The 27,953-nt window shown below is 39.9% G+C and overlaps 1 protein-coding gene and 1 long non-coding RNA gene across 6 annotated transcripts in view; one reads left to right on the top strand and one right to left on the bottom strand.

Moving 5' to 3' along the window:
• Positions 1-27,953, bottom strand: part of ANO10 (anoctamin 10) — a 233,015-nt gene that overhangs the window by 107,065 nt on the left and 97,997 nt on the right. The window lies entirely within an intron of this gene.
• The window catches only part of LOC123394508, an 83,223-nt gene continuing 77,483 nt past the window's right edge, over positions 22,214-27,953 (top strand). The window contains exon 1 of the long non-coding RNA XR_006609285.1: positions 22,214-22,434. This is a non-coding gene — a long non-coding RNA (uncharacterized LOC123394508). The remainder of the gene's footprint in view (positions 22,435-27,953) is intronic.

Raw genomic sequence — 27,953 nt, 5'->3', positions numbered from 1 at the left:
TTAGAAATATAACCATAATAAATAGAGATACCACAATCAAAGGTTTCTTCTTCCTTAGGACTCTTCCTAAGGAAACCCACTGCCTTGGGTCTCTAATCATTCCTTAAATATAGGTCGGTGTCTAGTGTTTAATCTTCTAATAATGAAAGTACTTAAAAGTTCTCTCATAGGGGTTCATATGTTTGTTTACGTATTTAAGTCCTTAGATATATGTTTTATGTAACTTAGCTCTTCACTAGATAGACTACAAGACCCACAAGGCAAGGAGCTTGACTGCCTGATTTTGTGATGGCTAGTGCCATTTGGAAACATTCTTGGACCTACTTACAGTGAGCAATCGGTCAAAGCCTGGTCTATCAAATGTCAGCACTACTTAACTTGAGAAAAGTATCAACCATTAAAATTGTATTTTAAAAGCCACATTGTAGTTCATAGCACCCTAATTCATTTGCCAAAAATTGAAAGCAACTGCAATGTCCTTCAGTACCTGATTGATTAAACAAACCATGGAACATCTACACAATTGCATACCATTCAGTGATGAGAAGAAATGAGCTATTAAGCCACAAAAAGGCATGTAGGAATTTTAAATGCGTTTTACTAGGTGAAGGAATCTAATCTAATCTTAAAAGGCTATATACGATATGACTTTAACTATATGATATTCTGGAAAAGGCAGAACTGTAGAGACAGTGAAAAGATCAATGGTGGCCAGGGGATTGGGGGTGGGGTGGGAGGAAGGGTGGGATGAGCAGGTGACATGTAGGACAGTAAAACTATTTCATATGATACTATATTTCATATGATATTATAACAGTAGATACATGGCATTGTGCACTTGTTAAGGGCTGCAGAATGTACAACACAGAGTGGGCTCTAGTGTGAACTGTAGACCTTTGTTAATAATGATGTCTCAATATTGGTTCATCAACTGTAACCAATGTACCACACTAATGCAGCATGTTAATAAGGGAAACTGTTTGATTTCCCAAACCACCACCATGCTCTAACTGTTTGGATTACATGGTATATTCTATATTCTATATAATTTTTCTATGAAACTAAAACTGCTCTAAAAATAAAGTCAGTGTAAAAACTTACATTGTTAATCAAGATTGCAGTTTTTTTAAAATAAAGATTTTATTTATTTGACAAAGAGAGAGAGAGATCAAAGTAGGCAGAGAGGCAGGGAGAGAGAGAGGGGGAAGAAGGTTCCCTGCTAAGCAGAGAGCCCAATGCAGGACTTGATCCCAGGACCCTGAGATCATGACCTGGGCTGAAGGCAGAGGCTTAACCCACTGAGCCACACAGGTGGCTTAATTAAAAATTGTAGTTTTTAATATTATATCTTTAAACAGACATATTCTAATTGCAAAATAATTTTCCACTGAACTATTTTTAGAAAAATATTATAACAATTTTCTCTCTTATGTAACATTGCTTTGATGGCCCAGAAAATATTCAGAAAACACTTTCCCTCTGTTGGAAACCTATTTAAAGTAACATCAAACATTCAATCCCAGGTTTAACTAACAGTAGAAGTGTATCCAATTTCAAAAGAAAGACTGAGAAAAGAAATCAAGAATAAATAAAACACTGATTTTACCCTTATTTGCCATAAAATGTTTCACATTTTAGAGACACACAGTTTCAACATTTCAAAATTCTATGCTTAGGAAATAGAATATTGCTTGCAAGATTTTCTGCTCTTGATTTGAAACCTTGTAATGTCCTTCCCTTGCAGAGGATGGGTGTCCCGGGCCTCCGGGTGAATATCTTGGGGGTTAAAATTCTACACTATAACCAGTTTTCCTGATGACATTTCTGTATGTGATATACTCTCACATTCACAAGTTCATAATTTACAAGTGAAAGCCCATGATTGCTCTAAAATTGCTCTAATTATTAACAATACAGTCACAATAATGGTTAAGGGGAAAACAACTTCAAGTGATCTCCATGTTCAACTCATGTCCTCAAGAGGGCTCTTAGAGGCTGGCATATGCTACTTTCCCTTGGTCCATTCAATCTCCTACTCCCCAGTTTGATTCTACATGTTCTCCTGTCTCTTTAAACTTCCAACACCTCTCTTGATGTCCTCAATGTCAGCACCTACCTTACTTGCTATTTTGAGAGAACAAAAGCCTTCAGAAGAGGATATCTGTCAGTTCCCACACCTGGCTGTACCCATATCCCCACCATCCATTCCCTCTGCACTGATGTCCAACCTGTCCACCTGGGTTTGATTCCAGCTGCCCCTTCTCTCAGAGTCCAGGACACTATTCCAGCTGTTCCCACTTTTGGGGAAGCTGCTACAATGCAATAGGTGGTATCATCACAGTGTGATGAATTTTTTTTTTTATCCCTCACATATATATCGCTCATGAAATGTTCTTGACAAAACTGTTGAAACTGAATCTAATTTAGTCTCTAAACCTAATTTCTAATATAACATTGGAACTGGGGGATCAGTTTAAAAAAAGGAAAAAAGGACGAAAAAGAAACAAACAAACACAACTTAAGGAGACAATCAGACAGACCGACACTGTGAAACATCAACATGAGAACTGTAACTGAAACTATATTCTTCAATAGTCACTACCATGGTCGCGTCATCAAAGGAAGTATATGATCACAGGTAAATACCTGAGAAGATGTTCAACATCACTGGTCATCAGAGAAACACAAGTGCAGTCAGCACAACATGACCACTAGAGAAGCTAAACTGAACAAAAACTGACACCACCAGTTGGTTAAGCATCTGCCTTTGACTTGGGTGATGATCCCAGAGTCCTGGGATTGAGCCCCATATCAGGCTCCCTGCTCAGCAAGGAGTCTGCTTCTCCCACTTCCTTTCCCTGCTTGTGCTCTTTCCCTTTCAAATAAATAAATAACATTTTAAACAAACAAACAAAAAAAACTGACACCACCAAGTGCTGGTAAGGATGTGGAGGAACTGGTACTCTAATATGCTGCTGGCGGGAACCCAAAATGGTACAGCCACTATGGAAAACAACCAGTGGTTTCTCACAATGTCAAATATTCCCTTTATATATGACACAACAATCCTACTCCTAGGTATTTACCCAAATATAATGAAAAACTTTATTTACACAAACTTTAGGCAAATGCCTGTAACAGGTGTATTCAAAATTGCAAAAACTAGAAACAATCAAAATATCCCTCTTCTAAAAAATGGACAGACAGACTATGGTGCATCCACACACTGGTGTGCTACGCCGCAGTGCAAAGGGACTACTGGTAAGTGCAATAACACAGATGACTCTCAAATGCATTATTCTAAGTGAAAGAAACAGACTCAAAGTTTATAAAGTATATACCCCATTTCCATTATACTCTGGAAAAGGCAAAACTGTAGCCAAGGAGGTGGTTGCCAGGGGTGAAGGGGAGAAGGGCTGAGTATGGAGAAAATTAGAGCTCTTTTCTTCTAATCTCTTCCTTGTTTCTATTAGGAGACTGTCAACCCAATGACTCAAAAGAGAAAGCTGGTGGGCTCAAAAAAAGTCCGTCAAACTTGATTATCGGAAACCACCATGCTGTTTCTCCTAGTCAGTAAACCACTGGAGGACTCGAAGCAGGAGGGGTAATGCTTCTCTAGAAATGAGGCCTTTTCTTGGCAGCTAAAAGTTTCTTGGTGGACAATGAGCTAAAATAATCTCTCCTTGATTACCTTTTTGATTTATAAACAGCTTAAATTGGCCAAACCAAAGCTTTCATTAAAAGGCATTTTCACTAATTTTGTTTATCCATAATAAATTTGGATGTTAAAACAGCTCTCTGCTGCACAAGTCAGAGAAACTAGACAAAACAAAAACTGGTTAAAAAGAATGAATGCATAAGAAAATCAAGTATCAGGTATAATAAGAGAAATCACCATTTAAAATATAATCTTTTATGGGGTGCCTCGGTGACTCAGATGGTTAAGCGACTTCCTTCGGCTTAGGTCATGATCCCAGGGTCCTGAGATTGAGCCCACATCAGGCTTCCTGCTAGCAGGAAGCCTGCTTCTCCCTCTTCCACTCTCCCTCCTCATGTTCCCTCTCTTGCTGTGTCTCTGTCAAATAAATAACTAAAATCTTAAAATACACACACATATATATTATATATTTATATATATATATAATCTTTTAGAGTCAGTTTAGAAAGCATGTATACATTCGGCTTTTATGTTGAAAGGAATTTACATTTATGGTCATGTGGACTCAAGTTGCCACCCAATGAAACAGAGTAATCTTGCAATAAAACAGATGGTTCCCAAGATCCCTTTAAGAAGCTTATTTGATCTAGGTAAGAGGGAAGTTTAAAGCTTACTTTTCTCTCCAATAATCACCAATTATTTTGTGGAAATTTTTGTCTTGGTTTTTAACTAAACTGGATTAAATATGTAATCATTATAGGGAAAAAAAAAAGGAAAGAGACATAGAAAAGCAAAAGGAAATAAACTGTCCAAATCTTAACTTAAAAACTACTACTATAGAATGTGGATCACAACCAGCCAGGCTTTATACTACGGAAATGCATATAATAATGCAAATACACAAATGTACAACTTATTTACTTCTCATTTATTACTGGAGCCATCTTTCCAATAATAAAGAATCATATACAGTTTTATTTTTATGGCAACAAGGTACACCATTTTAAGACGTTTTAATCAAAACCTAATGTTGAACACACAGCTCCCTTTAGTCCTGAACTTGACATTCAACATTAACTAAAGAACTTGTGAATCTTCTTATAGTTTCTTCCTTTGGTGCCACTCACATAGTAAAGATCTCCCCATCCAAAGGTCAGCTAAATATTTACCTATAATACTTTTGAATATGTTTATGATTTTCATGTTTACATTTATATCCTTAATTTTACTAAATTTATATTCAGTGTATAATTTAAAGAGGGGATTGACCTTTATCTATTTCCTCTAAATGGCTAGCCTGTTGTCTAAACACCATTCAACAACCAATCTATCATTTTTCTACTGATGGAAAATACCTATGATAACATACACCAAATTTGTGTATATCTATACTTTTGACTGTCCTTGGACTTTCTGTTCTGTTCCATTTATATGTATGTTCTGATGTGATATGATAGGGCAAGGTCTTACCACTGCATTATTGTCTTCAAAAATGTTCATGGCCATTATCTCACATTTATTCTACCTGACTTATTCAGATTCATATGTTTTCATACACTGTTTACTCATTTTATATATAAGTGTTTTTCTCAAGTGGTAGATTTGAATGATGGATTTCTCTTTTAGCTTATTTACTTTTACCTACAATTACCATGTACTTAATCATATCTAGTTAAACACTAAAAGAAACAAAAGAAAGCTCCATAAAATAATTGTCAGTAGGCCTGATGGTTGTCTCTAAGCTCATTGGGACAATGGCTCATTGTGGCAATATCCTGTCCCTAGTCTCTGAATGTTCCTGAATCCTGGGTAGAAAAGGGTTCCCACTTCTCCTGGGCCTGCCCTTGGCTCTCTACTGAGAAGGGCTTGTAGCAGACAGAAAGCATTTGTTAAACTGAATTCTCCTAACACTGCACCAACTTCCTCAGGAAGGGAAGTCATGGGTTGGTTCTTCGTGTCTTTCTGAAGTTGGTCTGTCCTTCCTTCCTTCACTTGTTCTATCAGATGAAAACCTGTCAATCCTTATAGGCTGCATTGGTTACTGCTTTCCCATGAGCTCCCTGTTTCTGTACTGATGTACTTTCCCCCCAATTTTTGTTTTCCTTTGTAATGTTTGCTGGTTTCTCCCCTTACTTCATCATCTTCTCAGGAAATCTTGAGTTAGTCCACCTTGTAGAACTTTGCATGAGCAAGCTGCACCAGTAATAAGCATTAAAATAATGAAATAACTTAAAATTAACTGTTAAAACAAGTCTAGATCTGAATTCATGGGTGACCACAGTATGGATTTTGGAAGAAGAAATAAATCATGGTATGATTTATGATTGATGACTATGTTTGATAAGTGATTTCTGTGGCTTATTCGACAGAAGTTGATCTACAGAGTAGACAGATTGGGGGACTTTTCCCAGAGAAAAGCTAAGAGCTCTACTGTATTATACTATCTGTAGTGAGTACGAACCTTTAATAAATAAAGTGTAATAAATAAATGAATAAATAAATAAATAATATGTAGTAAGTGCAAACCCCTACTAAATGAAAAACAGGCAAAAGGAACAAAATACAAACTAACCACATAGCAAATAAGCCTAGACCATATGCGTGTAGTGATAACAAACTAACCACAGCAAAAACCACATAGCAAATAAGCCTAGACCATATGCGTGTAGTGAAAAGATTAGCGCGGAGTAACAAGTTGTAAATATTTTAACTTGTGCAAAATATCGTAAACCAAAACATGTTTACTGACGTGTGTATGTTTTTGGTGTGTAAGCATAAGAAAAACAAGTGATGTAATATGTTTATGAAGGAGACTTAGCATAGTATATAAAGAGGCATCGGGTCGGACTGAGGTGAAGCGAGTTCCCTGTCGGGAGAACATTATCGCCGGTGCTACCGACGCCCAGACAATTTCGTTGCCAACCACTCGCTGGTTCTCAGTCTCAACTTCTGCAGTGACCTCTCTGTCTAGATTGTGAGGCGACGTCTCCTTCTCCGTGACAACGTCAGTGGACCGTTACCGGGCGACGATAGTGGTGCGGACCTCGTCCCAATAAAGATCAAGTGAGTTACATCATATCCATCTCTCTATCTCTTCTTTACACGTTGCGACCTCCTGGCAGGACGCAGGGGTTTTGCTCGCGACACTCTCCTATTGAATGAGCAATCTATTAAAAAATTCTTTAAGGGGAGCCTGGATGGCTCAGTCTGTTAAGCATCCAACTCTTATTTACAGCTCAGGTCATGATCTTGGGGTCTGGGATGGAGCCCCGTTTTGGGCTCCATGCTGGGCACGGGGCATGCTCAGGATTCTCTCTCTCCCTCTGTCTCCCCACCCTGCTCTCTCAGTTTCTCTCTCTAAAAACAAACAAACAAACATTTCTTGAAAAGATTTCCAGTCCTAACAACTACTGGGTACGCCCTGGAAGGTGAGCTACAATTGTTGCCCAACTATTCAACTAATTAGCAACATAGATATGTTGTCTTCATGTTAAGGCACAAATAACAGTACTTTTTTTCTTTTAGCATGGGTCATATTTTTTTCATTTGAGAAAGTAATGTGTACACATGATTAGAAAAAATAGTCAAAGAGTCAAAGGGTACACTGAAAAGTAGATCTTCCATCCATTCCTGACCTGCTTCTTGTCCCCTATCCTACAACACTCTGCCTAGAAACAAGCCGTTATTTATCTGCTGGTCTAGAAATAGAGAAGTCCTTTATTATTCCTCAAATTAAATTCTGGCCTAGTACATGACCTTGAGAAGATACAGTATTACAAACTGTTAAGAAAGCTCCCATATCAAAAGTGTTACACTGGTAAGAGTTGTCAAGATATATAAAAAAAGATATAGTATATTTTCTTTTTTATTTATGAATATGAAAATAATTCATGAAATGTTCATTCAACAAAGATTTATCGAGCAACTACCATATGCTAGGTACTGTCGTAGGACACAGGGACAAAAACAAAACAAGACACGATTCACTCACTGTTAACCTCCAGTTCATTACACGATTCTCTCACTGTTAACCTCTAGTTCATTGTATTAAAAAAAAACAGTTAAGAACAGTTGATGGGGTGTTTTTTTAAGCTTTTTTTTTTTTTAATCTTAACAGAGATCAACGGCTCATATACTTCCTTAGATCCTAGACCCCATCTCAGATGTCCTTACACCTCCCTTTACTGTCATGAAACTGGGGTGGGGTCATGCACACAGCTCCCAGGAAGGTGAGCGGACGTGGCCTCCCTGCTTGGACAAAGTATAATCTTAGCACAGAGGGTTCATGCTGCTGTTTATGAGCAGAAAGAGAAGTATCATTCACACTCAGACAGATCCCCTAGACTTTGGCAGAAGAGGGCCGAGCCTCACAGAACAGGCACATATCGCAGGCCAGGGCCAGAGTGTCCTGAAATTATGTTCCCACAGGCAGTCTCTGCGGAAGCAGGCCTGCTTCTTATGCTTTGCTTTAATACATCTGATATCATGTACCAGGTCCTCCTCTAAAAGGAAATTAAATCACAGCAATCCCAGGAGGTACGAACTTCATCCCCATATCACAGGTAAGGAAACTGAGCAACAGTTCCTACTTCACAGTGGCTCTGTTTACTCTGATGACTTATGCCTGTGATAACGTAGGCTGGCCTTCTACCTGGGGAGAAGTTTTCAGGCAAAAGTAATTAATTCAATAAAAATTTAAGTCTCCTCTCTATGTTGCGTTCTTGGTTGGTACAATTTTTCTCATTTTAAACACTATGAAATACTAACACCATGCTCATGTGGCAGATAATTCAAAAATAAACTGACCATGCTCTACCATTTGGCAAAAGCTTGAGAAATCAAGTAAGTTATTAGGCTTCCAAATTCTGTCTTTACTTTAAGATGAGAGCACCTAAAAGCTCTCACCTTAAAAAAAAGCAAAGCCAATGGGCACCTGGGTGGCTCAGTGGCTTAAGGCCTCTGCCTTCGGCTCAGGTCATGGTCCCGGAGTCCTGGGATCAAGTCCCACATCTGGCTCTCTGCTCCTTGGGGAGCCTGCTTTCTCCTCTCTCTCTGCCTGCCTCCCTCTCTGCCTACTTATGATCTCTCTCTGTCAAATAAATAAATAAAATCTAAAAAAAAAAAAAGCAAAGCCAAGTGCCTAAGTAATATTTTCACAGCCCCCTGAGGAAATGCCTCTACTAAGTTAAGGCACGTTAGAAACCATTCTGAACCATTTGAATGGCATACTACACACATTTTCTAAAACTATCCTTGAGGACAATGTACATTATGCAAATCAAGGTTTCTTATTCAAGGAATTATATGATAAGGTCATCTTTGAGTTTAATTTTTTCTGAAGAAGAATTTTTCTGCTTCTTTTTTTTTAAGTTTTTATTTTAATTCCTGTATAGTTAAAATGATTTAGTATCCAATTTAGTGATTCAACACTTCCGTACATCGCCCAGTGCTCATCACAAGCGCTCTCCTTAGTCCCCATCACCTATCTCACCCATCCTCCCACACACCTCCCCTCTGGTAACCATCATTGTTCTCCATAGTTAAGACTCTACTTATGGTTTATGCTCTTTTTGTTTTTGTTTTTTAATAACAAAAGAAGACTTACTATCTGCCATTTTCACTTCAGCTGACAGAACAACTTAAGCACAAGATAAAGCATCTCATCTCATGAGGTGGATAAGCACAGACTGTCCATTTTTATTTCAGATAACCTCTAAAAGTTTCTTAACCTCATTATCCTATTTGCATTTTTAATTTCATTGTTACTTTCTTCTTCAAGTAGGTCAAAGAAGAAATAAAAAATAAATATCAAATTTAAATGAAATAAGATAGAAGCTGGCAATCCAAAATTCAATGATGTACCAAAAATCATCAAACTTCAGGGTACCTGGATGGCTCAGTGGGTTAAGCCTCACCCTTCGGCTCAGGTCATGATTCCAGGGTCCTGGGATTGAGCCCCACATTGGGCTCTCTGCTCAGTGGGGAGCCTGCTTCTCCCTCTCTCTCTGCCTACTCCTGCCTACTTGTGATTTCTCTCTCTCTCTCTGTCAAATAAATAAATAAATAAATAAATCTTTAAAAAAAAAATCATCAAACTTCTAGAACTTAAAGAAAAGAACCAGAGAAGTAACCACCTTTATTAAATTGTGATTGGTATGTTTGCCCTGAAGGAAGCTTTAAAATAAATAAAGAATGGAGGAAAAAGAAACTGAGCCAGTTTACAGTTGCAGGCATTTTAAGTCATCAATACTGAACAGACTAAGGAGGATAAAAGTTAATCATCACATGGTTAAAATCAAAATGCAACTCTGAGGTGTGAGAGGCTTCTAGAACAAGCAGATGAACTTATTTCTGCTCTCACCTCCACCCAAATGTCACCACAAGGCCAGCCCACAGTGCCCAGACGGCTGGCAGCTCAGGAGCTGGGCTACAAGGCCTGGAGGGGCTTTGGGGTGGATTCCAGGACCTGCCAATAGACTGGCCACGCCTAGGCACACACCCTCACCTGACAGGGGACTCAGGCAGAGACAGAGACCAGGCAGGGAAGGGAAGACAAGTGAGGTCGCATTCCTGAAACAGACTAAAGAATACTATTTTTAAAAGAGGCAGGGGGAGAATATTCAGAAAACAAAGAAGAGCTCTTGGATATTAAACATACGATAGAAATAAATGCAATAGAACAATTAGAAAATACAGTTGAGGAAGGCTTCTCAAATAGACAAAACAAACAGAGCAAAACAAACCAAAAAAGGAGACACAATGGTCGGGACTGAAGCAGTGGGGATCTATAACAAATGGTAAGTCTGGATAATGCAAGAGAGGTCAAGAAATAGAGAAGACAAGAGATGTGGAAATGATCGTTTTCAAAAAAACAATTCAAGACATTTCACAGAAATGAAGAACAGGAGTTTGCAAGCGTCATGTTCAATTGCTGGGAAAGAAAAAAAACAACAATCACCAAACCACAAAAGAATATCACTATGAAATTTAAAAATATTGGAGATAAAGAAAAGATTCTGGAAACTATTCTAGAGAGAGTGAGGTCACATATGAAAGACTGGGGATCAGAATGACATCAGCCTCTCAATGCAATGCTGAAGGGAACAGAGCAATGCCTTCCAAATTTGGAGGGAAAATGGGAACGAAGATGTTTTCACACAAGATTCCAAAATCTCTCTCATGCACTTGCCAAAATAAGGAAGGAGACTAAGAAATGATATGGGGAACAAAGAAAAGCAAATTCTCAAGAAGGTGGAAATGAGGACGAGTAACCTGCCCAGATTGAAATAGGACAACTCAGATTCCAGGAATACGCTCTCCATAGAAAACAACAAAACATAACACTGATAGGATATCTGATGTGTTTAAGCACTGTATGTTCCAGAATCATTAACAGGTATATAAAAAATGAAACAAATAAAAAAATAAGGCAATTATCAACTCAATTACATTTAAGGAAACATAATCATGGCACACTACATGCTTATCTGTGCATAAGAGCTGTAAAATAATAGAATCATCAAGGATGAATTTGACCAAAAGTTGGGATGTAAAACGGTATTAGAGGGATAGAAGAACAGTGTATGTGGGTGTAAAAACATTCATTTCACAAAGTAGGGAGTCAAAAAAACTGAAAAACACATTATTTAGGAATATAGAGGTAACTAGCAGAAGAAAGACCTACAATATTGAGTCACTGACTCCAGGAAATTAGAAAAGCACAGTGATATGTTACTTTGTTATTAGTCTTAAAGGAATATTTGGCTTTAACATTATGAATATGTATTACGTTAAAAAATATATAATTTTAAAAGGAAACAATATGCTTGGTCAACTATAAGCAGAAAGATTTGTAAAATTCAGTTTCTAAAGTTCAAGTACTAAGAGTGATACCTCACCTGTGCCTTTAGGGAACCATGGGATTTCAGGGTTGGAAGCACCTAAACGGTTATCTAAGTTACGCCACCTGCTTCCCAGTGAGAAACCAGCTACCTCCTCAACACCTCTGCTCCCCGAACTGTTCCCAGTACAGCCATGCCCTCCAGACGGACATGGGAGGACACACTCAGATGACCAGTCTCACCCTCCATGGCTCCTGAAACCTCTTCTTTTGGGAGTTTCACTTCTGGCAGCTCTCTACCTTCTGAGGGCTGCTGTTTCCCAAACCACGTGGCAAAAAGGGCCATGAACAACAGCTCCTGAGTACACAACTCCCCTCTACAGAAGAGCAGCCAGATGGACACAGGCTGCCCTGGGGCGCAATTCCAAACCCTCCAAGGAAGGGCCGAATGATGGAGCCTAGGTTGGATGCTCCCACACCCACCAAGGGGCAGGGAACCCGACAGGGTGGGGGCACAGCTGCAGTCAGGCATGGGGGCTGCAGGCATGGGGGCTGCAGTGGGTGTTTCTTCTTCCCAGAAGAAACAAGTAATGGGCAGGCAGTCCAATAATTAGAACACTAATGTTAGAGAAAGAGACTACTTATTGAATTTGTCTCTTAAGAGATTCAATTTTTGGTCATATTTAGGAATTATTTAATTATATCTTCTCTTGGAGCAAATGGTTATTTGCTATTGGCTTCCTGTGCTGGGCCCTGATGAGTGATCACCATCAAATGTCACAAAGCAGAAATTCAACAAGGCGATCGTTCCTTGAGAAAAATATTTCATTCCCTTCTTTGCTTTTGCTCATTGTTGTGGAAAGAACAATTCCCTTAAGTGACTTTACCCAGAATAAAAAAGATCTGCTTCCAGACCCGAGGCCTTTTCCTTAGAAAAATTTAGTAACTGTGTATTTTTCTGGTATCTGGGGAGAATCTGGCAGTTTTTCCTTTCGGTGGCATGTTTTGTTCTCTGCCTTTGCATTGTAAGATGGCGAATTCACTAAGGAAGCCACGCTTCTGTAACTAGCTTCTGGGTAAGCGCTCAGGCTGACGCACCCCGGGGCACCACTCCACACCTGCCCTTATTCCCAACCATGCACGAGACAGAAATGACTGTAATCGCTTGCCGGGCGCCTCACCCTGCTCCACGGGTTCATCAGTCCATACCATCCCGTGAATGAGTAGAGGTGGGGGCTGTAGTCTCCCCCATTGACTCCAAATTCGGACCTTCTTTGTTTGCAGCTGATTGCACTGCTGAGTAGGGGCCTGCTCTGAGCTGACAGAACTGATTTTGCCCTCTCAGGGTGAGCACTGGAGACATGGGAGCCAAAGGAGGCTGCAGTGTATTTTCATCACAATACTATGGAGATTAGTACACAGTTTGATGACGTGAACTCTTCAGTAACTTTTACTTCAGGTACTCAAAACATGTGTGATTCAGTCAGCTGGTACTGTGAGGACATGCTAAAAAAAACAATTTTTCTCTTCCTTTTTTGTGCTAGAGGAGCATTTTGCTATTTAAAAAAAAAAGCATCTGATTTCCAGGTGACTAAATAAAGGGCATTAAAAAAAAAAGGTCTTTCTCTATGAGGACTAGAAAGAAGGCAGAAAGGGTAGGTTGTGACACCTACAAAATAAATGACCTATTGATTAATTTACTCTCCAAATAAATATTGCAATGGCACCAGGAAGTTAAAAGAGTTACTTGGCCTGGGTCACTGGGGTACAGTGTAACATCTTTAAAATTGAGATTACTTAAAATAACTAAAAACCGGGACGCCTGGGTGGCTCAGTGGGTTAAGCCACTGCCTTTGGCTCAGGTCATGATCTCAGGGTCCTGGGATCGAGTCCCACATCCGGCTCTCTGCTCTGCGGGGAGCCTGCTTCCTCCTCTCTCTCTCTCTGCCTGCCTGTCTGCCTACTTGTGATCTCTGTCTGTCAAATAAATAAAATCTTTAAAAAAAAACAAACTAAAAACCTGTTCTATTAGCTCATGGTCAGTAGCCATTCTGATCAAAGACTGTTTTACAATAAATCAACAGCTATCTAAAAATAAAAATTTCCTTTCACAGGAAATAGGAGGGAGACTCTTCATGTCATGGTTAAAAATTTTTTTCCTTTCATTGATAATAATCTGAAAAGAATAATTCTATAAAAGTACCCTTTGCATCAATGTAGTGCTCTAAGGATCTTGAGGTCCTTGGCTATTATTTCTTCCCACCCTCAAGGTAATTGCAGCAGGCAGTTATGAACATGACACATGGATGAGGCAAAAACAACCTGTAGCCACAGTAGGCTCTCTTATTGTCATCCAGTGTGAGGGAGCTGGGGGTGGAGTCAGGCTTTCCACAGGGAGCCCTGTTCTCTTTTTCTTGCTAAATCTGTGTCCCTTCCCCTTCTCAGATCTCCAACCATGCAACACAAAAGCCTTGATTCTCCATAGATAGCTCTCCTGCCTTGATGCAATGAGCCTTTAGCCTAAAAATTACCGAAACTCTAAAAAACTTTTATCAACATAAGCAAAATAAAAGCAAAAATAAATAAATAAATAAATAAATAAATAACCCAAATCCTGGCAGTTCTGGACAGAGGGGTGAAAGAGCATTTCAGAGTCCTTCTTCTAAAGTAGCAAGATCATATTTTTAAATAATAATGGTAAAGATCAAAAGCTTGGTGCTATCCCATACCCTTACTAATACTGGTTAAGAGACAGCATCAGAAAACAGATACTTGCTCTGTACTAAAACTGAGGTCATGATCTCAGGGTCCTGGGATGGAGCCCCATGTCAGGCTCTGCACTCAGCATGGAATCTCCTTGGGGAAACTCTTCCTCTCCCTCTGCCCTTCCCCTGCTCTCTCCCTCTCTCAGATAAATAAATAAATAAATCTTGAAAAAAAAAAGGGGGGGGGGAAGCTAGAATATATTTAATAGAAAACTTGATAAAGAAAACCAGAGACCAATTTCACTTATAAATATAAACGCAAAAGTTCTAAATACAGTGCTGGCAAGTGGAATCCAGCAGTGAATGAACAGAACAATATATCATGACCAAGCATGGCTTATTTCAGGACTGCTGACATGGCTCACCATTTGGAAAGCTATCAGTATAATTTATTACATTTTTTAAAAGGTGAAAAAATAAAAACCCTATCAAGAAAGTATAGAGACTAAAAAAACACTTGATAAAATTCAAAAGTCATTCCCAGTTAAAATAAGCAAGCAAAAAACAACTACCTAAAATAGAGTAAGATCAAAGCCATTTACTACACACTTAAAACAAACAACCTATTCAATGGTGCAATACTAAGGCCACTACTATTTAAGTCAAGACTAAACAATGTTTACAATCAACATTGTTTTTGAAAGCCCTAGCTACTAATTCAGTAATAGAAGACACAATAAATTAAGTATTGGCAGAGAAGAAAAAACATGATTTTTATTACAGCTATGAGTATAAGCCCAAGAAAGAAGTAACAACCAATTATGACAAATAAGAGAGCTTAATAGTTGTTGGATATATTTTTTTAAAAAAGCTTTTCTTTATGCTAGTAATAAGTAGCTAGAAATGGAAATTAATTAGAAAAATATTATTCTTGGAAACAATAAAAGTAATGAATTACCAAAGAAAAACAAGAAATGTACAGAGCTTATATGAAGAAAATCATAAATTTTTATTGAAGGGTATGTAATAAGACATTGATAAACAGAGACCCTAAATACAGTGTTCTTGGATGGGCAAACTTATCACAAAGTATTGATCTTTCCATTTTTTTTCATATATAACTTTAACACACTTTCAATCAGAACCCAGTGGATTTTGTTTAGACTGAATTGAATAATTTTCAAGTTCATATGGAAAATAAATGAATGAGAATTACCAACAAATTTTTAGGGAAAAAAACATAGGAGGGAAAATTTTAGGGAAAAAATTGTCATACCAAATACTAAAACGCTAGCAACTATAATTAAAACAATATGGATTGGCTCGAAAAGAAACAGAAAGGTCAGTGAAATAAAACAGAGAATCGTAAAACATACATGATAAAGATTTCACGTTGCTAGAAAAGATGGCTTATTTAATAAATGGTATGAATATAAATGCCTATTTGTTTGGGAAATACAAAGTTGGACTCCTACCACAAAAATAAAAATAATTTCCAAGTGAGTTAAATGTTTAACATAAACTTAAATGTAAATGGACACCAGGCAATCCATACAAGATTCATTCCTGTTGCTCTTTTTCTAATCCAAAGAAAGAAGGGTTCTCTTTCAGGCTCCTGTTACCCGCAGCAGGGAGAGGCCTAGAGCCGGGGGAGATGTCATCTTTTGAGCTTCCCTTGACCCCACCACTTTGCACACACTCTCTGCCCCCATGGACCCTTGATACACCTGTTATTTGGGCAAAGAACCCCTGCAGCAAGTTCATTAAAAGCTATAACTTTTACCCCAAATACACACACACACACACACACACAGAGAGAGAGAGAGAGAGAGAGAGAGAGAGACATATTTTTTTTAAGTAACACAAGGGATTGAACTCACAACCCTGAGATCAAGACCTGAGCTGAGATCAAGAGCCGGACACTTAATTGACTGAGCCACCCAGGCACCACTCAAATATAATATCTTTGATATTGCTTTTATGATATATTCAAAGAGAGTAGGAAAACAGCAATACAAATTGAGCTAATCTAAACGTGAAATTACAGAACCTTAAAGTGACATTCATGGTATAAATCTTAATGTTGTTTAATTTCTAATTTTGTTACTTCATCTCTTTACTTCTTATATGGAATGACTCACAGATTTTGTCCCTATCAGAATAAATTCTCAGCTCTAAATCAAGTCATTAACAACATGGCAATTATCTTAAAGAAGGAAGTAACACAGACATGCTCTATTCATGTATTTTTTTTTTTTTTTTAAGGCATGAAGTACTGAATCTTTGTTTTGTGCTGTGAGGGGTGTAGAATGTACAGCAGGATAAGGCCCTGGTGACTGATAGGGTTGCTGTCTGGCCATGGGCAGGTAGAGCAGGGGGCTGTTTTTTCCTCCCACCTTCTGGGAAGCTACTGGGTATGTCTCTTCTTTTCACCATCAAATGGTTTGCAATGCAACAGTCTTGAGGCTGTGGTGCCTGGGCGTTGCAGTACACCCCCAGACCTGAGTAACTTAAGATAGTGGTAAATACTGAGCAAGAAGCAAAAAATCATACCCCGGGCAAAATTAGGGAATCACCTATAGCATTTCTCATCAGAGTCCCAGAGCTCATGTAGAAAAATCACTAAGAGGGACCAGTTGAAGCATTTGCCCCTGTTTTTCTCAAAATGTTTTCATATTTCTGGGGCATCTGGGTGGCTCAGTCAGTTAAGTGTCTGACTCTTGATTTTGGTTCAGGTTGTGATCTCAGGGTTATGAGATTGAGCCCTGAGTCTCTCTCTTTCCCTCACCCTTTGTCCCTCCCCTCACCCTCTCTTTTTCTCTCTCTGTTGCTAAAAAAAGAAATTAAAAATAAAGACTTTAAAAAAGTTTTCATATTTCTGACTTCTAGTAAAATTGAGAGCCCAGCTAAAATCAACAAGTATTTACCAAGTGAGAATACTACAATGCTGGCATTACGGGTAATGTGACAGGAACACAGAAGACACAGACCCTATCACAAGGAACTTACAATCTATCACAGGTGTGGAATCCAGGCGTGAAGCAAACACAAAACATTTCCACAGTAACAGATATTCATGTGTGGTTCAAATTACACACCTCCAGAGAAGGAACCTGAACATAAAGAAATGTCCTAGATGGGGAAGAGTCTACCAAAGGAGGATTTGGTATAGGAAGTGTAGGGTTTCAGTAGGCAGATGGGAAGGCCACTGACCAGAGGAAGGGGGCACTGGCAAGGCACAGAAGCTGAAGTCAGCGTGGTGCGAAAACCTGGGTGTTGGGGAGAGGAAGAGGTGAGAAATGGGAGGAAACCACCCCCCTTCCTGCTGCTACCTCATTTCACCCAATCTTACACCATGCGTTTTCATCACCTAGAATTCCAACTTGAAGAGGCTTTTTAAAAATTTCAGAAAAGTTTTTAAAATCATCACTCTTACGCTACATACAAGAAAAAAAAGCACGATACACCAGTTAACATGCTCTTTTTTTTTTTCTTTAATCCCCCACATTCAGAGTCCAGCACTTCAGAATCAAGTTTTGTCTCAGAGTCGGGGGTGCTCAGGGTGTCAGTAGAGAGACACTTCCTCAGGCGGCCCAGCAGTGCAGGGGCGCAGCAGTGGTTCACCATGCACCCAGGCCACCCCTCCAAGCCACTGACACACCCACTTGCAAGTTCCAATGCTGCTCCTCGCCTGATCTAATCAGAAGGAGTCAGGGAAAGGTTTTCTGCACCACGCAGGGCTCATTTTCCCTTTTTCAAAGAGTGCTCAACAGTTTGTTGGCTGAAACCAGGAGGAGTTGTAGTTGCCAAATCATGCTACCAGGAGAAACATTCAATACACCGGTGTACTTGCAAGAGCAACTCTATCGTGGCAGCCACTGTGAAATGCAGTCACTTTCAGAGGTGTTAAAGTGAGAAAATGTGCCCTTAGAATCAATAAAATGTGGTGGTGTGATGTATTAAGCTTTTATCCTAGACTATAACTCCACAGATACTGGTACTAAAATCACCCTTGAATGTAATTAACCTGAGGACAGGATTTGTCTTTTAAACCCTGAAAAGATGCAGTAATTAAGATGTGGACAGGTGCACATACACACACAAAGGCAAATGCACCCGTTACAGAAATGATCCCAATAAATATTTTAGCTTTGTCTATGTATGCATTCTGCATTGGCCTGGGGTAATCTGTAAAGGTTTACAAAGGCTGGATAAGCTTCCAGTCTATTTGACTTCTTACAGATCAGTCTAGAATGGTGGCCAGAGAAACCAATAAAAGGGGAAGCAAACTGTAAAAGGTCTGCAGGAGGACTGGGAGGGGTGGTGGGTGAAGAACTGAATTAGCCCAAATTTCTCAGTAACAAAATCAGTCCTATCTGGAGTAGAAGGGCTATTATGAGTTCCAATTTTTTTTTTTTTTCCTAAAGTCTTAGGACTATAAAGCCATCCCTAACAAACAGGCTCAATAAACTGTGGCTTTGGTAGAAATACCGGAAGCGTTCCCAGTCCTTGCCTTGGCTCAGCCTTGTCAAGTCCCTAATCTCAGCTCTGTGTGGGTCTGAGACAGTAATTCTGCCCCCTCTGGGTAGATGAGGAGCCCTGGGGTGAAGAAGTGAATATAAACAAATTTGGGTACATCCTATCACAAGGTCACAACAACATTTTCTAAAACTCATTGAGCTATTTTATGCTTTCTTCTTTTAACATATTTGAAATGCTTAACAGACTCTAACCTACTTTTCGAGTTAAATGTATTTGATCTGTGTTGCTTATTGCTCAGAAGAGCTTGCTTGTTAAGAGTCCAGGGATGCTCTGCCAAGCTTTCAACATGTTTGAGTCAGATAAAGTCTGCAAATAAAGTTTACCTTAATTAACTAATTTTGTGTGGAGGTTAATAGTTTAAGGAATCCTAATGTGTTTGTTTATAAGTTTATTGAATATTATTCAGAATATACATGAAAGCGATTATGATTTTCACATAAAATTTACTAGATTTACAAATAAAACAAAGGCCTGTAAGTTGAGCATCAGAAACACTATTTTTCATATTCACAGTTTTAATTACCTGAATATTAAAATGCAAGTAATTTTGAGTAATCCTTTCTATGCACAAGGCCATCCGCAGAAAATAAAACACTAACAGAACTCCATTAATGGAAAGATGGGAAACCTGGAGAATCTGAAGAGGTGAGGGAACCAGAGAAATCACTGGGACATAGCCATCTGGGGAGAGGTGAAGAGAAGGTGGAAAGAGGCCACGACACACGATACCTGGGTGTTCGTGAGCCTGAGAGTCTTATCCGAACAAGAAGGATGGCTGTATTAGTCACAACTGCCCAGAGCCCAGCATAATAGTTTCACATGACTGACATTTTGTTGAATGGGACTAAATCTGCATGTCTTATTGGGAGGAAGAGGGTGGAAGGGGAAATGAAGGGGAGGGAGCCTGAGACCCTGGAGCCAAGGAAAGGTCTTGCTCAATTACTTCACCTGCACCACGTTCTGTGACATGGGGCACAAGATCCCCAGTGTAGACAGTGGTCTGGACCTGGCGGTCTCCCGTTTTCAACTTAAAAGCAAACTGATGGAGATCCCCGAAACTGTGCATGCATGAGTCATTGGTGGAAGGTATCCTTTTCTACAGCCAATAAAATCAATCTGTTAAACAGTATAGTTTTTAGAAATCAGAACAATATGAGCTCCCTCTAGTGGCTTAAATACATTTAAAGACTCTTAGATACTCTCAGATACTTTGAAGATACTTTGAAGAGGTTTCTACCCTTTTTTGATCGCTTTTATTTTTTGTATCATCTAGTCCTTTTCCTCCGGGGAAATCCACATCTTACAAATAGTGCACCACAAATTTCATCCCAGTACATAAAGAGAGGGGTAGGCCCAGAGATCAAATGTGATGGCTCCCAAGTCTCATAGCAAGTTTCTCTGCCCCTTCAAGGTCAATGTAAGAACCCATGAGTGGTGGGATGGGGACAGACAGAGCTAGGCCGTGTGATGCCAGGAAAAAAGGCATTAAGTCAAGGGAAGTGAACTGCAACCACAACATTAAAAAAGTTCACAGAGAACCAAGTGAAGGCTGCTGGAGGGGAGATGGGAGGGGGAATGGGGTAGCTGGGGGAGGTAGCATTGGGGAGGGCACTTGTAAGGAGCACTGGGTGTGCAGAAGCTTTTGATTTTGATGAAGTCCCAAAAGTTTATTTTCGCTTTTGTTTCCTTTGCCTTTGGAGACATATCTTGAAAGAAGTTGCTGTGGCTGATATCGAAGAGATTACTGCCTATGTTCTCCTCTAGGATTCTAATGGATTCCTGTCTCACGTTGAGGTCTTTTATCCATTTTGAGTTTATCTTTGTGTACGGTGTAAGAGAACGGTCGAGTTTCATTCTTCTACATATAGCTGCCCAGTTTTCCCAGCACCATTTATTGAAGAGACTGTCTTTTTTCCACTGTATATTTTTTCCTGTTTTGTTGAAGATTATTTGCCCATAGAGTTGAGGGTCCATATCTGGGCTCTCTACTCTGTTCCACTGGTCTATGTGTCTGTTTCTATGCCAGTACCATGCTGTCTTGGTGATCACAGCTTTGTAGTAAAGCTTGAAATCAAGTAGCGTGATGTCCCCAGTTTTATTTTTGTTTTTCAACATTTCCTTAGCGATTCGGGGTCTAAGCTTCTGCACAGCAAAGGAAACAGTCAAGAAAACAAAGAGGCAACCCACGGAATGGGAGAAGATATTTGCAAATGACAGTACAGAAAAAAGGTTGATATCCAGGATCTATAAAGAACTCCTCAAACTCAACACACACAAAACCAGACAAGCATATCAAAAAATGGGCAGAAGATATGAACAGACTCTTCTCCAATGAAGACATACAAATGGCTATCAGACACATGAAAAAATGTTCATCATCACTAGCCCTCAGGGAGATTCAAATTAAAACCACATTGAGATATCACCTTATACCATAGAATGGCCAACATTAGCAAGACAGGAAACAACATGTTGGAGGGGATGTGGAGAAAGGGGAACCCTCTTACACTGTTGGTGGGAATGCAAGTTGGTGCAGCCTCTTTGGAGAACAGTGTGGAGGTTCCTCAAATTAAAAATAGAACTTCCCTATGACCCTGCAATTGCACTCCTGGGTATTTGCCCCAAAGACACAGATGTCGTGAAAAGAAGGGCCATCTGTACCCCAATGTTTATAGCAGCAATGGCCATGGTCGCCAAACTGTAGAAAGAACCAAGATGCCCTTCAACAGACGAATGGATAAGGAAGATGTGGTCCATATACACTATGGAGTATTATGCCTCCATCAGAAAGGATGAATATCCAACTTTTGTAGCAGCTTGGATGGGACTGGAAGAGATTATGCTGAGTGAAATAAGTCAAGCAGAGAGAGTCAATTATATGGTTTCTTATTTGTGGAGCACTTATTTGTGGAGCATAACAAACAGCATGGAGAACATGGGGAGTTAGAGAGGAGAAGGGAGTTGTGGGAAATTGGAAGGGGAGGTGAACCATGAGAGACTATGGACTCTGAAAAACAATCTGAGGGTTTTGAAGGAGCGGAGGGTGGGGGGTTGGGGTACCAGGTGGTGGGTATTATAGAGGGCACGGATTGCATGGAGCACTGGATGTGGTGCAAAACTAATGAATACTGTTATGCTGAAAATAAATAAAAAATAAATTTAAAAAAAAAGGAGCACTGGGTGTTACACACAACTGATGAATCACTAAATTCTACTCTGGAAACCAATATTACACTATATGTTAACTACCTCCAGTTTTTTAAAAAATTTTGGGGAAAAAAAAGTTCATTTTCTCACAACCATCTCTGCAGAAATTAAAAAGGACTGGCTTCTAACAGACTTCAGGCCAATCCCAGCCAAGCTCCGCAGGCTGCTGCGGCTGCTCTGACTCAATGTTTTGATGCTGTCAAGTAAAGAGGGATCTCATCACTGCCCGCGATCACATATCCAGCTAATCACTGTGGTCTAGTGAGGCGTTGTCACAGCTGAGAAGGAAGGTTTTATTGTTTGTTTTGTTTTACTGCGTAGCAACCCCGAGCGCAGCTTGCACTGATACTCTGAGTCTTGTTCCGTCATGGTGCAGTAAAGGGCTGGAAAGCTCCAGGTGAGCACAGTCAATACAAACAAATGAAAAGGCCAAAGGCATTGGAACCAGAGGAAGAGCTTGACCTACACCTCCACTAAGAAATGTAAGTAACAATTACAAAGCAGATGAGACACGTAACGGCTACCTAAGAGATTACTGCTGTGGCTGCGATGGCCTTTTTTTTCTGCCATTGCGAAGGGAGATATTTAAATCTCATGTTGTTGGTTTACTTCGTTTACAGGAGGAAGTCTTTCCAGAAAATTATTCTTGAATCAGTTTCTCAAAAAATTACCAACTAGTCCAAAGTGTCTTTCAAAGATGGTTTAAAAATCCGATGATATTCTTCGGAATTCCCTAAGTACCACAGCAGTTTCTCTGATCTGCTCCAATAAAACTGAGAACCCAGGAAAGCAACAGCAGCTTTCCAGTAAAGGAGATGGTGTCTGAATCACTAAGCTGCATGACTATGAACTGGGTTCCTAAGGACGAAGCTGTATACTGACTAGTACGCCAGGTATAGCTGATCATTGGATACCGGCTCAGAATAAAACTCTCCCTCACACTACTTCTGCTCTGGGAAAATCAGATTCAAATTAAAGTTGCTTTAAGTGTATGTAAGAGCATTTTTCCTGCTGAGCCCAGGGACTGCCTCTAGGCTTGATTCCCTTGACAGCTTTCACTAGTGGACTGACCGAAGGGCATGTGGTTTTCATAAGATGTCATCATCTCCAGGGCTTTATTTACCCAGGTTCCAGGGAAGCCCCAAATTTCGCTACATCAAAACCCTTTACCTGAGGTGTGCTTCAGAACCTCAGACTGGCTTTCTTACTCATCAGGGGTGAGGTATCACATTTTCTTCACATGTTCCTTTCATGTCATCTTTCAGACTATAGAACCAAACAACTGTCATTTTGTGACAGATACTCCAGAGGGGTATGTGATGTGTACACACACAATCGAGAAGCCAAAGCTGTCAGCCAGGAGACTCTGTTTCAATCTGGTCACTACTCTGCAGTTTTCACATCTTTTATTTACATTTAACAAAATAGTCATGGTGCCTCAGGGCAGAGGTCATACCTTTCTTCTTTCCCCATAGGGTCAGGATATTATGAGGATGCAAAATAGGGATAAAAGATACTTGCAGAAGAAATGAATTTTACATTTCAACTTGTGTAGCACAGATAGCTGTACCATTTCTCTTAGAAGAGCTAAAGAAAGGTAAGGAATTTAAGATGTAAATAGTTTTTTTAAATTCCATCCAAAAATTTCTTTGATGAATAAAATATATGATATAGTGTTCCTATAACGTTCAATTTAAAATAAGCATACTTTATTACACTTTGTGTATACTTGCTAATCACCGACTTCTTAAAAAGATCTAATGCTGGGCGCTGGGTGGCTCAGTGGGTTAAGCCTCTGCCTTCGGCTCAGGTCATGGTCTCAGGGTCCTGGGATCGAGTCCCGGCATTCTTTTTGCTTGCTGCTGTATCTAGTTTGCTCTCTGCTCAGCAGGGGGCCTGCTTCCCTTCCTCTCTCTCTGCCTGACTCTCTGCCTACTTGTGATCTCTCTCTGTCAAATAAATAAATAAAATCTTAAAAAAAAAAATCTAATGCTCTTAAACTACTATCTAGACCTCACTTGCCACAACTGATTCATGATATCCTTATCTCATAAATGACAGCTCTATTCTCTAATTTGCTCAGGCCAAACTCAGAGGTCATCCCTGATGCCTCACTTTTGTCCCATCCTACCTGCAACCTATTATCAAATCCTTCTGATTCTGCCTTGAGAATATATGCAAAACCCAACCCCTTCTAGTGCCCCTACACTTACTGGCCTGGCCAAAGAAACTGCCACCACTAACCCAGATCACTACCATGCCCTCTCGACTGCACTTTCTGCCCCTATCCCCTCTAGTATGTGTCACCACAGCAGCCAAGAGTGACCCCACTAATATACACTTCCAACTACCCGCCCCCTGCTCAGAACCTCTAGTGACTTCCATATCCCCTGGAGTCACAGCACAGTCTTGCCCATGCCCCAAGAAGCCCAACATGAGCTGCATTCCCATTCCCCTTGTCATATGTCTGCTTCATCTCCTCTTTCCCTGCTCACTCCAGTGTGGTGACATGAGCCTCCTCTCTGTTCTTGAACACACTGGGCCCAGGCCCACCTCAGAGGCAGACTCCAGGTCCTGACTCACTGTCATTCTCCCTTCAAAGCCTTCTCACCATCCCATCAGAACATACCCATCTTCCTTCCTCAACTTATTTTTCTCCATAGCACTTACCTTTAATACTAAACATTTACTTATCTTACTCATTATCTACCCTAAAATACATACTGCATGAGGGCAGAGTTTTTTCTTCTTTTTGCTTGCTGCTGTATCATCATTGCCAAGAAACATGTCTGGCACTGAGGAGGTACTAACAAATCCTTATTGAGTTAACTGAATGAGTTGTAATTACTATTTACTGGAAGACCCTAGAACTCATCTAGTTTGGAAGAAAAAAAAAAAGGACTTCAGTGCTTTATTTGCTAATAGATTTGACATTACTACCTTTTTACCTTAGAATTGATAAACACATTTCTCTCTGTAAAGTCACCAGTGCTTTCTTCTCTAGCCAGAGTCCAGAAAAGATGGTGGGGGCGTGAGAACTGAGAATTATCCTTTGAGAGAGACAGGGCGGGTGTTCTCTGCTCTTCACAGGAAGGAAGAACAGGCATCCTGCAAGGCTCAGGAGCTACCACAGGCCCGGGACTCACGTGGAACTGGGGCATGCTCCTTGCCTATGGCTGCTTCCTCAACCAGCACCACATGCAGACAGGTCAAGTGTGTGAGACAACTCTCCTCCCATGAGCCCTGCTAGTCCCTGGAAGACTGGCACTCCATCAGCCAGCACAGCTTGGACATCCTCATAACTAAGGCAAAAGGCAAACCCCTCACGAAAAGACAGAGAAAAAGGAAACATCCCAAACTTCTGATGGTGGCTATAGTTCATCAGCCACTGGTGACTGAGTGACCAGGGCACTCAGGAAGGGCACGTCTCAGAGTACCTAGGTTGCTTAGTTAAGCATCTGCCTTGGGCTAAGGTCATGATCCCAAGGTCCTGGGATAAGCTCTGCCTCAGGTTCCCTGCTCAGCAGGGAGTCTGTTTCTCCCTCTGCCTCACCTCTTGCTAATGCTTTTGTACTCTCTCTCTCTCTCTCTGAAATAAATAAAATCTTTAAAAAAAAAAAAAAAACGTAAAGGCATGTCTCTAGATCCCCATAGATGGTGGGAGCCTTTATATAAGTAAAGCCAACGAATCTTAAACCTTGGGATGATCTTTATAAGCTCTAGGGAGCCACTCTATCACTATTAACTGTGATAAAAGTGAAGTGCTACCAGCACATGGGTCTGGTTTTGAAAGGAAAGGTAAAATTCTACAGTTAGCATTTGAATAAATGAACAATCCCAAGAAATGCTTACAAATAATGTGGTCAGCATTATCAGAGGAAATGTTCTAGATGTCTGTGAAGTGTAAGAAGAAAGTATAAACATACTTATTTAAGAACACTTGAAATAAATTATGGTTTGAATAATTAACAGTATTTTTTACAACCAAGAAAAAGTTTATAGCAACATGGATGGGACTGGAAGAGATTATGCTGAGTGAAATGAGTCAAGCAGAAAGAGTCAATTATCATATGGTTTCACTTATTTGTGGAGCATAACAAATAACATGGAGGACAAGGGGAGATGGAGAGGAGAAGGGAGTTGAGGGAAATTGGAAGGGGAGGTGAACCATGAGAGACTATGGACTATGAAAAACAATCTGAGGGTTTTGAAGGGCCAGGGGCGGTGGGAGGTTGGGGGAACCAGGTGGTGGGTATTAGGGAGGGTACAGATTGCCTGGAGCACTGGGTGTGGTGCAAAAACAATGAATACTGTTACGCTGAAAAGAAATAAAAATTAAAAAAAAAAAAGAAAAAGTTTATGATGCTAAAGAGAGAGCAAAAGTAGGGGAAAGTAAAAAGTGAATAAAAGAGGAACAAAATTAATTTGAAAAATGTTCTAATTCTATTGAAGGCACTTCTCCCTATTTTTTTTTTTAAAGGCCATAAAAGTCATGAAAAGGACCTCATCCAAACTAAAAACTTCTGTTCTGTAAAAGTTGTATGAAGCAACAGACTGGGGGAAATATTTGCAAACCACATATCCAGCAAAGGACTACTATCTAGATTACATGAAGAACTTTACAAACTCACTGTCTAAAAAGATAGACCAAGTTAGAAAATGGGCAGGGGTGCCTGACAGGCTCGGTGGGTTATGTATCTGACTTTGGCTCAGGTCATAATCTCAGGGTCCTGTGATCGAGCCCCGAATGAGGCTCCATACTCAGCAGGAGGTCTCTCCCTCTCCCTCTGCTCCTTCCCCTGCTCATATTCTCTCTCCCCCAACCACCCCCCACAAATGGATAAAATATTTAAAAAAAATAGGCACAAGCTATCAAAGGACATTTTACCGAAGAGTTAATACAGATGACATATAAGCACCTGAAAAGATGACCAACATCATTAGCCATAAGAAAAATGCGAATTAAAATCACAATGAGACATTAATACAAACTCGTCAGGATGGCTAAAATAAAGATTAGTGACACCAACATTCTGGCAAGGATGTGGAAACTGGTTCCCTCACCCATTGCTGGTGGAAATGCAAAATGGTACAGGCACCCTGAAAAACAGTTCAGCAGTTTCTTATAAAACTAAACATGCAAATAGAGCCCAGGAATGTTATTCTTGGACATTTATCCAGAGAAATGAAAACTTCAGTTCACACAAAATCTGTACAAAAATGTTCACAGCCCCTGAACTGGGATCAGCCAAGATGTTCAACTGCTGATGGTTAAACCGATTGTGTTACACCCACATCACAGAATAATACTCAACAAAAAAAAGGAACGAGCTGCGGATACACACACTAACTTGAATGAATCTCCAGGAAACTGGGCTGAGTGAAAAAGGCCAATCTTAAAAGGGCATATACTGTATGACTTATTCATGTTAACATTTTTTTTAAAGATTTATTTATTTATTTTAGAGAAAGAGAGAGAGAGTACATGCATGTGTATGAGCAGGGAATAGGGAAGAGGGGGAAGGAGAGAAGGAATCCTCAAGCAGACTCCCCAGTGAGCACGGAGCCTGATGGAGGACTTGATCCCAGGACACTGAGATCATGACCTGAGCCAGAATCAAGAGTCAGCTGTTTAACTGACTGAGCCACCCAGGCATCCCATTCATGTGACATTTTTTAAAAGACAAAATTTTGTAAATGGAGAACAGGTAGTAGTTGCCAGGGGTAAGAGATGCAGAGGGTGGGAGTAGAGGGGTAGAGGTAGGTGGCGTTATTAAAGGACTCGTAAGCTGTTCTATATCCTGACTATGATGGTGAACTCACAAACCTCCACATGTATATAGAATTATATAGAAATTATATTATTATATATAGAATATATATATATATATATATATATATATATATATATAAAAAATATAGAAAACACAAACACACGAGCACAAGTAAAACTGGGGAAATCTGACCAAGGTCAGTAAATTGTATCAAGGTTAATATCCTA

This window comes from Mustela putorius, unplaced genomic scaffold (assembly GCF_011764305.1).
Source record: "Mustela putorius furo isolate JIRA1106 unplaced genomic scaffold, ASM1176430v1.1 tig00003834_pilon_pilon_pilon, whole genome shotgun sequence".
Lineage (NCBI taxonomy): Eukaryota > Metazoa > Chordata > Mammalia > Carnivora > Mustelidae > Mustela > Mustela putorius.
The sequence above is the reverse complement of the archived record's forward strand: the minus strand, read 5'-3'. Positions and strand labels throughout refer to the sequence as shown.